General features: G+C 45.9%; 2 protein-coding genes across 3 annotated transcripts in view; one reads left to right on the top strand and one right to left on the bottom strand.

The window, feature by feature from the left end:
- Positions 1–16,649, bottom strand: part of LINGO1 (leucine rich repeat and Ig domain containing 1) — a 696,168-nt gene that overhangs the window by 412,324 nt on the left and 267,195 nt on the right. For both annotated transcript variants that reach the window (XM_083698290.1, XM_083698291.1), the window contains exon 2: positions 15,356–15,399. The gene's annotated coding sequence lies outside the window, so the exon portion shown is untranslated. The remainder of the gene's footprint in view (positions 1–15,355; positions 15,400–16,649) is intronic.
- Positions 1–16,649, top strand: part of RCN2 (reticulocalbin 2) — a 1,080,843-nt gene that overhangs the window by 920,370 nt on the left and 143,824 nt on the right. The gene's annotated exons all lie outside the window — the stretch shown is intronic.

The following is a 16,649-nucleotide window of genomic DNA, read 5'->3' as shown; positions in this document are numbered from 1 at the left end:
ATGAAATCAAATGAGCATTCTGGGGGCAAACTGTCTTAGGAAGATCTGAATTGCCACCTGCCAGCTTGTTTCAGAAGAATCTCTGGTTTAGGCCTGTGATAACATGAAAAAGTGCTTTACCTCCAATTCCTCTACAAATCAAATTAGGCCTTGATTGATGCAGGAGACATACAAGTCTTCTACGTGAGTCGGTCAAGTCCTGTGACCTGTGACCTCCAAGGCCAGCTTGCTCAACTGCCCTCCTTTAGGCAAAGTCGGTTGCCCCTCCTCCTCCTCCTCCTCCTCCTCCTCCTCCTCCTCCTCCTCCTCCTCCTCCTCCTTCTTCTTTGCCATGGTTCAGCAAGGCTCACGAGCCAAATCAGGCCCAACCAGATCAGGCTCCACACTGGGAGCCAGTGTGGTGTAGTGGTTAAGTCTCGTAATCTGGTGAACCGCATCTCCGCTCCTCCACATGCAGCTGCTGGGTGACCTTGGGCCAGTCACACTTCTCTGACGTCTCTCAGCCCTACTCACCTCACAGAGTGTTTGTTGTGGGGGAGGAAGGGAAAGGAGAATGTTAGCCGCTTTGAGACTCCTTCGGGTAATGATAAAGCGGGATATCAAATCCAAACTCCTCCTGTAGTACCCTGCTTGTGGTTAACGCTTAGCTGGAATGAAATATTCAACGCAGCAATAGAGAAATTAAAATAGTAATTTATTTGTCAGACAAATAAATGAGAGGCACAGTGGTATATGGTTACCAAGCTCTGGCCTGGCCTCCTGCCATTCTGGCCAGCACTTATATTTCCTTAATCCAGCCCCCTTGCTCCTCCTGTGGCTGCCTCTGTCCAATCAGCCTGGTTGAAATTCCTATTGGCTGTTTGCTAGAACCAATCACAAAAGATACACCCATTTCCTTATGCCCTTTTATGGGAAACAAAAAGCTATATATTCTTCTATCTATAAATGACAAATAAGTAGTAATATATCTTACATGTGTCTCAACAAGGAATCTTAATTACCAGCTCACCTCTTGCCCTCCTTGCCCTATTGCCTTCCAAAACAGATGGTTAATCTTAACTTTTTATCTTCAAGGATCTTGAGTTCACATCATCATTGAAAGATCTCCTTCTTTTGGAGGTCTTTAAACAAAGGCCTGATAACCATAATGTTTCCTGCTTGGCAGGGGGGCTGGGCTGGTGGCTGATGGCCCCGTGATCTCTTCCAACTATATGAAATAAGAATCTAGCATAAGGATTTAACATTTCTTAGTTTCTAAATCCTTTGCATAATTACATTTAAGACAATATATTTAATACATAACATAAATAACCTTTTAAAAGGAAAAGAAATCTTAAAAGGATCTCAGTTTAAGAAAGAAACAACTTTAGAAAAGACTTCCAAAAATCCTTCCTTTCTGCCAGCCAGATGCTTCTTTCCATTTGCTCTTGACCTTTTAACCATAGGAAAATATGGCTCAAGTTTAATGGGAGGCACATGGTTTTATTTTACTATTTATCAACTCTTAATTTATCTTTTCTCAGCCTTTTTTATATTCTGTAACATGCAAGGTCAGTGTCCTGCTCTCAGCCTGTAATTCCCTTTTTACGACTTTGAGAATTGTTTTCTGCTATAAATCAGGGGGGCCCCTTGTCTAGGAGGAAAAACATTGCCAAGGTTCTTTAGGCAGCTGGTCTTCTGCCTGGCATAAACATTTGAAAATCTTTAAGCTCTTTTTAAGATACAGGCCCTGATCGAAATATAAGCTTTGATAAAAATGCAGGCTTATTCAAAAAGTCCTTAAACTTTTTCCAGTCCTCCTCAATTGTTTCTTCTCCCAAGTCTCGGATTCTGCCAGTCATTTCAGCCAATTCCATATAGTCCATCAACTGTGATTGCCATTCCTCCAGCGTGGGTAAATCTTGTGCCTTCCAGTGTTTTGCAATCAGGATCCTTGCTGCTGTGGTAGCGTACATGAAAAAGGTTCTGTCCTTCTTAAACACTCTCTGGTCTACCATGCCCAGGAGGAAGGCCTCTGGTTTCTTAGGTAAGGTAAATCTCAGTACCCTTTTTAGTTCATTATGGATCATTTCCCAGAAGGCCTTCACTTTCGGACAGGTCCACCAGAGATGAAAGAATGTCCCTTCCGCCTCTCCACATTTCCAACATTTATTGTCAGACAGATGGTATATCTTAGCTAGCTTGACTGGGGTCATGTACCACCGGTATACCATTTTCATAATATTTTCCTTCAAGGCAGTGCATGCCGTAAATTTCAAATTTGAAAAAACACTATAAGCTGTATGAATGTTAAAAAAAAAAATGCACCTTTCAGGAAACTCTAGCTTCAGCAAATGTAAGTTAATGAAATGAAAATTAAGACACAAGAATTTAGAGGTAAAATAATGAAATAACTTTATTGTGTTTAATACAAAGCATACAAGAATTGGGTTACAGTAAAATTGAAATTAGGGAACATGATAAAATGGAAGATACAATAAGTTTTGAAATAAGTTAACAAATTGCTGATGTTTTATATGACAGGGAACGTAGGGTTTGGAGGATGTGGGGAAGTCCTTTAGATTGGATGGAAAAAGAACATGGAAATTTGTTATTTTTCTATTCTATTTTCTTATAACTATTCTTTATTCTTTTTTCTGTATTTCTTAAAATTAATAAAAATATTTTTTTAAAAAAAGATAAAAATGCAGGCTTATGATTAGATGCCTCACTCCTCCTCCTCCAATTGCCTTCTAGATGCGGCCTGGGGATGGTCCGGGAATCTAGGCAGCCAGCATAGCGCACGTGCTCAATGGCTTTTGCAACTCAGCCAGGCTTGGGGGTCAAAAATGAGGTGGGCGGCTGCTCGAGACAAGTCCCTTCTCCGTTCTCCCGCACATGCGCAGCAATCTCTTCCTGGCTGAGGGGTGGGGAAGAGGGAAAAGGAGCCACAGTTTGGCTTTCCACCATGGAGCTGCAGGCGACTGACCTCAGGAAGGGCAGCTGCAGCGGCAGGGGCTCGGAGGCACCTCAGGAGTGATGCCTGCCTGCGGCGACAGTACTATAGGAAGCGGGGAGTGCCTGGGCAGCTGCACTCCAAAGCAGTTCTGCGCTCTGCTGGGGAGGCCGCTCATTAGCTACACAGTGCAAGCCATGGAAAGGTAAATAGCAGCCACTGTCTCATCTTCCCTCACACGGGGAAAATAAAGTTTTTGCTTGAGCGATGCCGGCCTGACTTAGCATGGCCAACAGCTTTTTCCTTCACACACTCTCCAGGGCTGACAGGAACGGCGTGCTTACCTCAGCCCCCCACCCCACCTTACGAGAGAAATAATAACTGTCAGTGTGTAAAACGCAAAGGAAGCAGCATGGATGTATGAGGGAACACACCCCCAAAAAGATCACATTTGGGCAACATTGAGGTTAGCTCCAATAAGGTTTTTTGCCAAAAATTTGGGTCATAATCATGGCAACATATAGACTATCCCCCCTCAAGGTCTGAGGGACAGTGGACCGGCCCTTTGCTGGAAAAGCTTGCTGACCCCTGTTCTACGCCCTATAATCAACTCTGAAGAAAATGGGGGGCACTTAGCTAAAAACCAATTTACTACCTCTAACAGGCTTTTGGAATAAAGCAGTCTCCTCAGCAGATTAATTCTGGATCCACTTAAAAGAATGGATCCAGGCAGGGCCACAGCAAGCGGCTGGGCAGCTCTTCTTTTGCTTCCTCCTGTGCGCCAGCTGGGCACTGTGCCAACAAGCAGGGAGAGATGCGCCTGCTGCTGCCAGCTGGAGCAGTCTTGTACCCTCTTTCTCTGAGACTTTTCTTGGGGCTCCAGATTCCCACCTGGCTAGTTGCTGGTTTTTGTTGTTTGCTTTTGAAAAGGGACATCTACTATTTGCAGGTTTTTGTCTCAGCTGAGTTTCATTTCATTCCTCTTGCCAAAGGACATGATAGCCATGTTCAAATATATAAAAGGATGTCACATAGAGGAGGGAGAAAGGTTGTTTTCTGCTGCTCCAGAGAAGCGGACACGGAGCAATGGATCCAAACTACAAGAAAGAAGATTCCACCTAAGCATTAGGAAGAACTTCCTGACAGTAAGAGCTGTTTGACAGTGGAATTTGTTGCCAAGGAGTGTGGTGGAGTCTCCTTCTTTGGAGGTCTTTAAGCAGAGGCTTGACAACCATATGTCAGGAGTGCTCTGATGGTGTTTCCTGCTTGGCAGGGGGTTGGACTCGATGGCCCTTGTGGTCTCTTCCAACTCCATGATTCTATGATTCTATGACATTTTCATCTCTAGTTCCCTGCTCCAGTTCCCATCATATTTAAGGCCAAAATTTCAGTGGGGTGTGCCCAACTTGGTGCTCAGCCGAGAGGCATAGCATGGGAAGGTTGGCGTGGGGCTTTGCCCCAGGCACAATTTTGAGAAGGGATGCAGGGCACCGTGGGCTGCTGCATCCTTCTCAGGTGCCCTCCGGCAGCTGAGAAGGACACAACAGACATGCGCTGGCTCCGCCCCTGGTTCCGCCTCCTAGTTGTGACTTGCTCATGGGCAACTTGGCCTCTTTGTGGAGAGGGAGTCAGAATTTTCAGTTCCTTGCTCATTCTATTTTTTTTAATGTTTTAATGTTTTTTTTTACTAATAATTGTATTGTTTTATATTATTTTGTAAACCATTCTTGTTGTTTTATATATATTTTATTAATAAATAAAATATATAAAATAAAGAGCATACAGAAATGCTGTTACAACAGGCTGAAAGCAGCATAAGATTGAACATCATCACTGAACCTTTTTCAAAACATTTCAAAAAATACCCCTTTCCTAATAAACCAGTTAAGCTGGTTTATATGGACTCTTTTGTAAGATGTTAGCCTAATCATAGTTACTAGGGACCAACTTTTCTCAATCCATTCAGATATAGTAGGTAAACGTTAAGGTAAAGGACCCCTGGACAGTTAAGTCCAGTCAAAGGCGACTATGGGGTTGTGACGCTCATCTCACTTTCTGGCCGAGGGAGCCAGCGTTTCTCCACAGAAAGCTTTTCCAGGTCATGTGGCCAGCAGGACTAAACTGCTTCTGGTGCAATGGAACATTGTGATGGAAACCACAACACACAGAAACACTGTTTACCTTCCCGCCACAGCGGTGCTATTTATCTACTTGCACTGGCATGCTTTCAAACTGCCAGGTTGGTAGGAGCTGGGACAGAGCGACGGGAGCTCTATATCAAAGCATTGTATACAAGGTTGTGAAGGATGAGTATGGTTGCTCACGAGTAAACAGCCAGGACTCCGACCTGCCTTTTTACTGGGCTTCCCCTCCCAAGCAACTAGATATTGCAGTTGATATCCATTCCACCTGGAGTCAAGTATCTCCGTTACCTCATTGCATTTTCCCCTCTCTTCTACGTTTGGCGTGGTGGGAACCTCCTGCCCCCTCCCCGGGCAGCCACGTCCCTCCCTATAAGGAGACAGCAGCAACCTGTGAAAAACCAGGTGGATCCTCATGTTGTTCGGCAGCTTAAACTTAAACGCCATTGGATTGACCTGCTGGATGACCTCAAAGGGGCCCACTCTCCTAGGCAGCAGTTTTTTGCACCTCCCCCTCAGGGGCAGCCCCTGAGATGACAACCACACCTTGTCACCCACCCGGATGACCTCCCCTGGTCTTCTATGCTTGTCTGCTTTCCTCTTGTACGCCTCCTTTGCTCTCTCCAAGTTCATCTTAAGCTGTTGATGTATGGCCACCATTTCCTCCGTGAATTGCTCTGCGGCCAGTACACTCCAAGTTTCCTCGCCCCGCCCTGGGAAAGCCCTGGGATGGCACCCATAATTGGCAAGAAAGGGACTCATCCCTGTGGACACGTGCTCAGCATTATTGTATGGAAACTCAGCTAGTGCTAACTTTTCCACCCAATCATTCTTCCTTTGATTCACGTAGCAGTGCAAGTACTGCTGCAGGATGGCATTCGCCCTCTCAGCTTGTCCGTTGGTTTCTGGGTGCCTTGCTGTAGAGAAGCTCACCTCTACCTGCAACAGACTCATGAGTTTGCGCCAGAACTGTGAGGTGAACTGCCTCCCACAGTCAGAGATTACCCTTGAAGGGACCTCATGCAGTCGAAATACATGATCCACGAACAACTTGGCAGTTTCCTCCGCTGTCACTGCATGGGAACATACCACAAAGTGGCACATCTTGATCAGCAGGTCCACCACCACTATGACCGCCGTCTTACCTCTGGATGTGGGCAGGTCCGTCATGAAGTCTATGGACAACACCTCCCACGGCCTCCCGGGTGTGGGCAGGGGTTCTAGTAACCCTGCTGGAGCCGCCCCCTTACCCTTTGCCCTCTGACACATGTCACAACCTTGTACCTAGTCCCACACATCCTCCCTCACCTTGGGCCACCAAAAGTCCCTTGTAACTAACAACATGGTCTCATGTTGTCCAAAATGCCCCAAAGTAGGGTTGTCATGGAGCTGTTTGAGAACTCTGACCCTTAGGGACTCTCCAGGCACATATAGTGCCCCCAGTAGAACAACAGCCACCCTTTCTCCTCAAAGCCCCTCTCTGCTCCCAGTCCCTTCTTGAGTTCACTAAACTTCCTCTGAGCAAAGACATTGTCTCTAGTGAGTCACACCAGTTCTGCTTCTTCAGCTAGTGCTCCTCCACAAGTCCATTTATCCCCCTGGAACATATGTATGGCCACGGGGGGCTTCTCTTCCTCCAAGTACTCGGGTTTGTGAGATAGCGCATCAGCTCTCACGTTCTGCTCTCCACGTACTGGATCCTAAAATTAAAGTTGGCAAAAAACTCCACCCAGCATATTTGCCTCTGGCAAAGCATGTGCACTGTCCGCTAATACTCCAGGTTCTTGTGATCTGTACACACCTGTTCCTGCTGCTTCGCCCCATCAAGAAATGTCTCCACTGCTTAAAGGCCCCGAAAATAGCAAACAATTCTTTGTTGTAGATGCTGTAGTTTTGCTCCGATTTGTTCAGTTTCCTGGAGAAAAAGGTGCACGACCTCCAATCACCCTCTGCATCTTGCTACAACAGGACTGCTCCGATTGGAGGCATCAGTTTCCACCCGTAACGGCTTGTCTGGATTCACGTTCAACAGCTGCCCCTCTGATGCAAAGACATTCTTTAGCTCCTCAAATCCCCTTGGTGCCTCCTCAGTCCACTGGAACTTTTTCTTTCCACGGAGACAATCTGTTATGGGCGCTGTCAAATAGGCAAAGTTCTTGATAAATTTTCTGTAGAAATTGCTGGAGCCAAGGAACCTCTGTACATCCTTCTTGGTCTTGGGTCTTTCCCAATCCAAAACCACCCTCACTTTCTCCTGATCCATAGCCAGTCCCTTATCCGACAGCCGGTAACCCAGGAACTCCACTTCCCGAACATGGAACCGGCATTTCTCCAGTTTGACCCACAACCGATGCTCCTTTAGCCTCTCCAACACTTGCCGGACATCGTGCACGTGCTCTTCTTCATTCTCTGAGAACACTAATATGTCATCCAAGAAACAGACACAGTTCCAGTACAGAAGGGAACCCAGTACATGGTTCATGAAAGCTTGGAAACAGGGGCTTCCACTTTGTAATCCAAAAGGCATAATGAGATATTCAAATGCCCCTAGGGGGTAAACATGGTTGTCTTCCCTTTGTCCCCCTCCCACACCCTGATCAGATTGAGGTGGTAACGTGTCAGCCTCCCTCTCGCTGAATACCTCCTCAAAATCTGCGTACTGCAGAGGGATTTTGTCCTTCTCCCCTAGACACACTGTCACCACCTTGGCTTTCCTTTCCCGTGGTTCCTCCCCTCCCAGACTGTGCTCTACACAGTGTGCCAACCTGAAGGTGAGGGATCGCTGGTGCCACGACACCACTGGGTCATGCAGAGCCAACCAACTCATTCCCAGGATAATGGGGTGTCCTGCCAAGGTGATCACATGAAAGGCTATGGTTTCGGAGTGCGTGGAGATCCTCATTCTCATGGGAGGGGTCTGGTGTGTGACTCCCCCCCCAGCAACTCCCTCACATCAATGGTGGTCACTTGCAAAGGAAAGTCAAGAGGAAGCAGGTGCAGCTGTACTGTATATGATATCCTAACATATCCGAGATATTAGCCTGAACAGATTTTCAGAATATTTCTATTTAAAGAACAATTCCAAAGAATGTGTATATAATCTGATTTACTTAATCCACATCTCCAACATTTATCTGATCTTAATTACTTTGATGGGATTTTTTTTTAACAATCAAGCAGTGTATACATTTAAATACATACATACATGTACATAAATGTTCTGGCTGCAACAGGCACTAAGGTGGGGGGCAGCTTTGGAGGTTTCTGGACCCTCAAATACACTTTTCCCCTGCAAAAATATGTGCAAGTGCTCTTCAACTCAGCCTTTGTGCTTCAGAGAGCCCAGGTTTCTGTGGGTGTCAGTAAGAGATGGCATGTGTTTCTAATTCCATTCCTTTCTGGTCTCAGTGGCACACTGTAATAGGTCTGCACCATCCTGTTCCATGATAATCCAATTACATCTTATCCCATTGTACATGATTTACCTCCATGTTGTGCAATCGTTTTATGTAAAATACATATTTTTCAGTGCATCACCATTAAATTACAGATTTTGCACTAATGTATTATGAAAAATACATATTTTGTGACTAAACATCAGGAAGAACTTTCTGACAGTAAGAGCTGTTTGACTGTGGAATGGACTCCCTTGGAAGGAAGATTCCTTAGAAGACCATGGACTCTCTTTCCTTGGAGGGTTTTAAGCAGAGGTTGGCTGGCCATCTGTCACAGATGCTTTAGTTGAGATTCCTGCATGGAAGGGTTTGGACTAGATGACCCTTGGGGTCCCTTCCAACTCCACAGGTCTGTGACTATTGTTCTGTGACAGGAAACGGAAATGAGAATGCTCTTATTCCAAATGTTCATGAACAAGCCACAGAGCAAATCATATTCTCTGAATGTGGCAAATGTTTTTGCATTAACCATTACACTGAAGAAAGTGACAAGACACAGGGGGGGGGGTGTTAACAGAAGACAAGAGAAATGTCACTGATTTTATTACTTCTGCTAGAAAGTGTGTGTGGGGGGGAGTCCAGCTGTCTCTCTTATTTAGTCTTTGACAAGAGTGAATTGCTTATGCAAAAGAAGTGAAAATGCTGAACTTCAGAGCCTTGTTCACCCTCCTGATTATTCATCAAATCACACTTGTAGCAACATTTGCAGTCCTGTCCAAAGACAAACAACAATAACGCCTCCCTCACAAAATCTCACCAAGAGAAGTTGGGAATAGTTTGATGTTTAAGACCACGTTTCATGAAAAAATAAGAATTAGATGAAAATGAGAGAGGTCTCATGTATTAACCCTGATCATCCTATAGTACCTTCAGGTTCAGAGGCCTTATGGGCTGCTGTCCTGATGTCCCTTTAGGTGGGTTTCAAGGAAGCGCCTGATTGTCTGCTATTGGATGTTGGACTCAATGACCCATTGCCCTCATCTAGCAGGACTCTTGTTACAGTTTTATGCTGCCTAAAAGCTACCCATCAAAATTAGTCTGGAAGGCAAATCCCTGTGGATTTGAAGCACCTTTTCCATCCGCATTATGTCCATAGCGATGCCATTACAGTGGTACCTCTGGTTGTGAACGGGATCTGTTCCGGAGCCCCACTCGCAACATGAGCAGAAAGCAACTCATGTCTGCGCATGCGCGGGTCGTGACTTGCCGCTTCTGCATGTGACATCATTTTGAGCGTCTGCGCATGCGCAAGCGGCGAAACCCGGAAGTAACCCTTTCCGGTACTTCCGGGTCGCCACGGGACACAACCTGAAAAGATGTAACCTGAACCGAACGTAACAAGAGGTATGACTGTATCTAACAACAGGGACAGTGGGATGGTGGATGGAGAAAGCTGTAGCTCTCCAAACCAAGATGCTCCATCTCACTTTCGAGTTGTGCAGACACAGGGCAGGGACAAGATGCACAGCAAAGCACCAAGGTTATAAATTCCCCAACTACCTCAGGTCCAAGAAAGGTATTTAAGAAATCAACTTCTTTTAGATGTGAACCTTTATGGTGACACTAAAACAGTCATACCTTGATTGTCAAATGCCCTGGAACTCATCCGTTTTGACTCCCAAACACCACAAAACCAGAAGTGATTGTTCCAGTTTGCAAGCGTTCTTTTGGAACCCAAATGTCTGACAGGGCATCCGTGGCTTCTGATTGGCTGCAGAAGCTTCCTGCAGCCAATCAGAAGCTGCGATTTGGTTTTTGAACATTTTGGAAGTTGAACAGATTTCTGAAATGGATTCCGTTTGACTTGCAAGGTATGACTGTATTTGCAATAATCCAAGCAGCACGTAGTAGATGCAGTCTCCTACAGCAGGCTGGTTGAGATTCCCAATGCAACCAACTGTACCTTCACTTCTGGCCAGTGACCTCTCTGCCGTGGTTTTTCACTGCCCAACTCAAACAACAACAGGCTTGGAAGTGCCTTCTCGGTAGTCGCGCCTGTCCTGGGGAACACCCTCCCATCAGATGTCAAGGAAATAAACAACTATCCTACTTTTAAAAGACATCTGAAGGCAGCCCTGTTTAGGGAAGTTTTTAATGTTTAATGCTGTATTGTGTTTTTAATATTTGATTGGGAGCTGCCCAGAGTGGCTGGTGAAACCCAGCCAGAGGGGTGGAGTATAAATAATAAATTATTATTATTATTATTATTATTATTATTATTATTATTATTATTATGTCACATTCCCAAGATGGGAGAGAGCTTCCAGACAATTAAGGACGATTCCACTTCTTTGGTTACATCCCTGGTCACTCACTGAGTTTTCAGGACAGGACCCATGCACAGGACCTATGCACACTAATCAAGGGAGCCAAACTTTTGACAACAATCAATATTAAATTGCAAATAAGCATTGTATTTCAAGATCTGGAGCTGACAATGGAAGAGGTGGTTCCCATAGATTTTTTTAAATCCAAAACTGTACCAGCTGCTTCTGAGCATCAGGAGGTTGGTTGGGGCAGGGCTTGTGGCCCTTCGGATGTTGCTGGACTCCAGCCCCCACAAGCCCAAGCCAGCATGGCCCATGGTGAGGGGAGTGGGAAGCCAACAACAACTGGAGGGCCACAGGTTCCTCACCCCAACATAGACAAAATTGTTCTCCAAACCAGAGAACTAGCAGTTTGGGCAGCTCTACTAGTCCTCTCCCTCTCATATCTTTCTAACTAGAACCAGCACCTTCAGTGATTTCTCTGTTAACACTGTTGCCCTATGGGTTGAAATGTCTACCATCTCCTAAAGGCATTCACCCCGAGACAAGCACGTAAAGCACAGGAAGACATGAGGGAAACCTTTCTGACAGTAAGAGCTGTGGAATTGGCCACCATGAAAGGTGCTGGACCCATCCCATCATTGGAGGTTTTTAAACAGAGGCAGGATGGCCATCTGTCAGTGATTCTTAATTGTGATTCCTGCATTGCAGGGGGTTGAATTAGATGACCCCTGAGATCCCTTCCAGCACTACAAATGTATGATTCTGTATTAGGTATGGGCATGGGTTTTCCAGCCACAGGCAAACAGTCCCATTCCATTCCCTCCAGAAGGTAATTGTTCTGACAATATGCAAACCCTTCCTTTCTCTGCTCCATGTTACCATTTGCAAGACAAATTATTTAAACATAGAACAGAAAGGATCATCAAATTCTTATGCTATTAATAAAGCTAATTCCACTGCTTAAAATATAAAGAAATCTGAACAGTGAAGAAAAAGGTCTTAGATTCAGCATGCATGCTTTTTAAGGTTTCCAAAGTTTAGTCAATAAATAAGATGTGCTGGATGAAATCAAAACCGCCCCCTGCCCCCCGCCAACACAGCATTCTGGTTAAGACACCATGGCTAATCAGGTAACAAGCAGGGCATGAATCACCAATGTGTGATGCTCAGGGATAGAATGCCTTTTAGCATGGAGGTTCTGTTAAGTTGATGTGGATTTATAGCCATATTACTGCTCCTGCATGAAATAGACAAACCTGACTTTAAAACCCCTGAATTTAGCAGCCACCACAATGTTAATATTACTTATCAGATTCCACCATTTTCGACACTGGTACAAAGCAGGGATGACCAGTTTCCCACCAGGCCACCCTCCCACCACTGCAATATCCTCTTTCTGAAGGCTCTACCCTTCACAGTCTCCTGGAGTGTCTCTACCTGGTTAGAAGATGCCCTTGAAATCTATTCGCGACTCTTTCTTGTCTTACAGCCAGAGTGCTGCAGCTCTTAGAGTGTTGAAATAGGTCCTGTGAGACCTGGGTTCCAATCCCCACTGAGTCACGAAGCTCACTGGGTGGCCTCGGGCCAGTCATTGCCTCTCCACCTAACCTACCTCACAGGATCAATGAGGAGGGGGAGAACCAATGAGGAGGGGGAGAACCATCTTGAGCTCCTTGGAGAAGGCCCTAAACAGATAAATAGAGAGGGGTGTGTGAGCTAGCCCACTGTACAAAGGTTGTTCCACCCCCTTTTGCCTCTGGCCCCAGACACCACTAGAATGCGGCCCTCAGATAATGCTCATGAGAGAAAGTAACCTCTTTGGCCTAAAAAGGTCATAGTGCTAGAACTTGGGCAGTGGTGGAGTTAGCTGCATGGCGCCTGGAGCGGCAGCCATGCCATGCACCCGGGGAGGGCGGTGCAAGCTGCGTGGGGGGCGGTGCGATCCACCGTGTGGAGCAGTGGTGGCTTGGCAATCCGTCGAGTCCGATGGCAGGGCAATCCACCACATTTAATGGCGGTGGTGGGGCAATCCACTGCGCACGGGGGCGGTGGGGCAAGCCCCCCATGTTGTGCCTTTTTGTCACCCCCCGAGGGATGACACCCAGAGGGAGCTGCCCCCCCTTCCTACGCCCCTGAACTTGGGGCACCCAGGAAAGCTGAATCCTGGAAGATTCAGGGCACTGCACATCATTAAACCATGGAACTCCCTCCCACTGGAGGGGGTGATGGCCACCAACTTGGGTGGCTTTCATAGTGGCTTAGAGGATTTCATGAAGGATACAGGTATCAATGGCTACTAGACATAAATGTCCTGTGTGCAGTACTGGAGGCAGTATGTCTTTGTAGATCAGTTGCTAGTAATCACAAGTGGGGAGAGCATTGTTGCACTCAAGTCCTGTTTGCACTCAAGTCAGGCTCACCAGGAGCATCTGAATAGCTACTATGAGAGCAGAATGGCTCTCAAAGAGGATCAGACCAATTAATGGAAGAGGAGCTGTGCTCTGACTCCACAGTTGGGGCAGCAAGGCTTCTGAGTACCAGTTGTTGGAAATCGCAGGCGAGGAGAGGGGTCTTGCTCTCAAATCCTGCTTGCTGGATTCCCAGAGGCATTTGGTTGGCCACTATGCAAACGGGATGTGGACTAGAAGGGCCATGGGCCTGATCCAGCAGGGCACCCTTTAAAGTCTGCATGTTCTCTTATCAGCATAGCAAGTTACTGGAGTCAGAAGGGACTTTTCATCACACATGAAAACAGAAATGAAATGAGACAAGTAGTAGTTGTAGACCATCCCAAGCCTTTCTCCTTTCCATTAAATTCCTATAGAGACCCAACCCAAATCGCTCACACAAGAGCTTGCACAAGATCTGCTAACACTGCAAACAAGAAGTAAATGAAACAGCAAGACTGTAGACTGTAGAAAACAAGCCAAAAAACTATAGCTCTGAAACAACCCTGTTGCTGTAAAGGTCACTGATAATGCCATCCACTCATCTGGCCCAGATATCATCCCTCTTTGGTCTTTCACATTTCTTTATATGTCCTGCTTGTTCTTTATGTAAGCCACACACCTCCGTGAGCTCCTGAGGGCAAGTTTCTGCTCTGTTCTAGCTGGGTTAGATGCCTTACATCACCATCTGCCTTCTGAACTTTCAAGAAGGTGTGTCTGGATGCTGAGAATCCAAAGCCTTGGGGGCTGATCTTGGAGCTGACGAACCCCCCTTTTCATCCTGAATCACATCAGCATCTTAATTGAATTATCCATTTGACATCCTTCAAGATCTGCCAGTGCAGAGTGAGAAAGGCACATCCCGTGGATGTAAAATAAACACATTGTAGAAAGTTTTGAATTGCATTCCATGTAAAGAATGATCCTCTGCATGTGCTGAGGGAATGAACTGTGTAGGCCATAAGCAAAAAATGGTTTGTGGACTGCTGTTCTTTGTATGTTGCTTTGGGAATTTTTTTTAGTGAGACAAGTATTTCATATTCACAACAATCTCAACCAGCAAGTGGCAAACCACATTTTTAGAGCAGGACAACTGCACAACTTGTGACTCACACAGAAATAATAATAATAATAATAATAATAATAATAATAATAATAATAATTATTTATACTCTGCCCATCTGGCTGGGTTTCCCCAGCCACTCTGGGCAGCTTCCAACCGAATATTAAAAACAGTACAGCATCAAACATTAAAAACTTCCCTAAACGGGGCTGCCTTCAGTTGTCTTTTAAAAGTCGGATAGTTGCTTATTGCCTTGACATCTGACAGGAGGGTGTTCCACAGGGCAGGCGCCACTACCAAGAAGGCCCTCTGCCTGGTTCCCTGTAACCTCACTTCTCGCACTGAGGGAACCACCAGAAGACCCTTGGCGCTGGACCTCAGTGTCCAGGCTGAATGATGGGGGTGGAGACACTCCTTCAGGTCTAATGGGCCTTTGAGGCCGTTTAGGGCTTTAAAGGTCAGCACCAACGCTTTGAATTGTGCTTGGAAGCGTACTGGGAGCCAATGAAGGTCTTTCAGAAAGCCAAATTCAGCTCATTACTGTAGCTCAACAAGTGTACAAGAACCCTTTCATTGGTTTGTTAAGACTCTGATGGACCACCATATGTTGCTGGTGAGACACATTTGACTAGATTGGTGAGCAGTTTTGCAGACCTGGGTGCTGGTCACCACATAGAAAAAGATTGCTTTGATCTTACTAGGTCTCATTCACACTATACATTTAAAGTGCCATGATACAACTACAAACAATCATGGCTTCCCCCAAAAAATTTTGGATTGTTTGAGAGTCTCTTCACAGAGAATTTTTGGTGTCGTAGCTCTGTGAGGGGACTAGGAACCCTCTAACAACTCTCAGCACCCCTAAAAAGCTCCAGCTCCCAGGATTCTTGCAAGGGAAGTGGAAGCCATGAGTGTTTAAAGTGGCGTAAGCATGCCCTAAATGCATGGTGTGAATGTGTCCTGAGATGTGTGATGAAGTTATTCAGGAGGGCAACACCAACACAAAATTGTAACTGGGAGAAGGAAACAGTCTATAGCACTTACTGATGACAGAAATCTGCCCAGGACCTTCTGTGTAGAGAAGAAATCTGTGAAAGAACAGAAGAGGGGAATGGATAAGGAAACAGCCCATTCACAGGATCAAACATTTCACACCAACATTTTTGGAAAGGGGTGTCTCTCTATAGTTCTCCAAGTCTCAGACCAGGGATATATGTGATAAACACAGAGGACCAGGCAGTGGTAAGCAGAGCTGGCCCACCTACATGGCAGGGGGAAGCACCTGTCACAGGCAGTGCAGGTGCAAGAGGCAGCACTCCTTCCAGCCACCACTTCCTCCACCACCACAATGCCCCTTTCACCAGTGAGAGGGAAGTGTTCTGGCATGCAGCATTGCCACCTACCTTCCCTTGGGATTGAAAGATGAGCAGCAGGGCCAAGATTGGCAAGAAGGACTTTGTGTCGAACTCCTTGTTTGATGCAGGAAATTCAGAGCTGGAACATGCACAGCTCAGCCTTGACTGGAAAACCTCCAGTGATAAAGAGGCCAGCAGTCCTCTGGGCCACGCAGTCCGTTGCCGAACTATGCTTACCATAAACCCAAACCTCCCCTATGTAAATTAAGCCTGTTAGAGTGAGTCCTAACCTCTGAGACATCAACAGGGAACAAGCTGCTGCCCTCTTCTGTGTGATAGCCCTTCATGTATTAGTCATGTGCCCTCTAAGTTATCTCCTCACTAGTTCCTTCAACCATTCCTCAACAGACCTCTTTTTCAATATCACGGATCCTCAGTGTTGCCCTCCTTTGAACCCATTGTTAAGCTTTCAATGAATCCTCACTAAGAACACATTTGCAAAGCCCACTGCTTTACTAAGAGGCAGGTGTGGCAAGGAATTATTAGAGGTTCAGGACCTTATGGCAGAATCCCAATGCATTATGGATTCCAGCTCCCATCAGCACTAGTGAGACTGGCCAACGGTCAGGGACAATAGGAGCTGCAGTCCAAAATCATGTGGCAGGTCACAGGTTTCCCCATCCCTGGATTACACAGTGACTAGACAGTTACAGAAGGACTGGCAAGTAATGCATATAATGTTGTGTATGCCTATGAATTATATTCTTGCTGACACTCAGGTCACTGCTGTAATGGCCCAAGTGTCCACTCCCATTTTAGTAATGTAGGCACAATGTATGTAACTAGAGCCATACGCAAAAAGACCCCTCAAAAAATATTCACATGATGGGTTCAGAAATTGGAGTGGGGCATTTCTCTGCATTCCTCCAGGGGGAGGAGAAATTATCCCACAGTTTCTGAGGGGGTGGGATTCACCATTAGCA

This window comes from Podarcis gaigeae (assembly GCF_964106915.1).
Source record: "Podarcis gaigeae genome assembly, chromosome: 9".
NCBI classification, from domain to species: Eukaryota; Metazoa; Chordata; class Lepidosauria; order Squamata; family Lacertidae; genus Podarcis; species Podarcis gaigeae.
This window is presented reverse-complemented; position numbering and strand designations above follow the sequence as displayed.